The following is a 989-nucleotide window of genomic DNA, read 5'->3' as shown; positions in this document are numbered from 1 at the left end:
ATTTTTAAATTAATTTGAATTATAATAATTTGATTAATAAAAAAGTAACATGTTATGCATTGTTTGTTTTTTCTTAATCTAGTGTTAATTTGATTAACTCTAAAATAGTTACTAATCGGTTTTAGTAATCTACTTTTTTCAATAAATCAGACATATATACTGAATGTGACCACAAATAATATAGTAATAGTTAAATTTACCAACAAATTTTTATATGTTTATTGTGAACTAAGAATAAATATAATTTGATTACAAATATATATAAGGTAAATGCTATCCTACCCTCTCTAAAGTAACATGTAAGTTACCCTCTCTGATGTGTTACATTTTAATTGGGTGTTTATTTTAACCTGAGTTACCTTCTCCACTCTTTCGTCGTCGTTGCGCCTCCCAAGTATCACCGTCTCATTGGTGTTTTGTTTTCTCTTCCCAAATCATTCTTCTAGAAAAGGTACTCCAACTCTCTCTAACTGTGTTTACTCCTCCCCACTCCTTCGTCGTCCTCATTACACCTCTCAAGCATCACCGCCTCATTAGATGTTTTATTTTCTCTTCCCAAATCATTCTTCCAGAAAAGATACTCCAACTCTCTTTAATTGCGTTTACTCCTCCCCATTGTACTCCTTCATCATCGTCGTCGTTATGCCTCCCAAGGATCACCATCTCATTGGGTGTCTTGTTTTCTCTTCCCAAATCATTCTTCTAGAAAAGGTACTCCAACTCTCTGAATGCGATTACTCCTCTCTACTCCTTTGTCGTCGTAGTTGTGTCTCCTAAGTATCACTGTTGGGTATTCCATTTTCTTCTTCTGTCAGGTCGTCACTGTCTTCTAATATATTATTAACTCTCGTGAGATTAAAGTAATTCAGGTTAAAATAAACACCCAATTAAAATATGAGAGAATAATTTACATATTATTTTAGAGAGGGTAGAGTAGCATTCACCTATATATATAAGGTTGAATAATATATAATAATAATAATAATAGT

This window comes from Arachis ipaensis, chromosome B08 (assembly GCF_000816755.2).
Source record: "Arachis ipaensis cultivar K30076 chromosome B08, Araip1.1, whole genome shotgun sequence".
Classification (NCBI taxonomy): domain Eukaryota; kingdom Viridiplantae; phylum Streptophyta; class Magnoliopsida; order Fabales; family Fabaceae; genus Arachis; species Arachis ipaensis.
Note: the sequence above shows the minus strand (reverse complement) of the source record.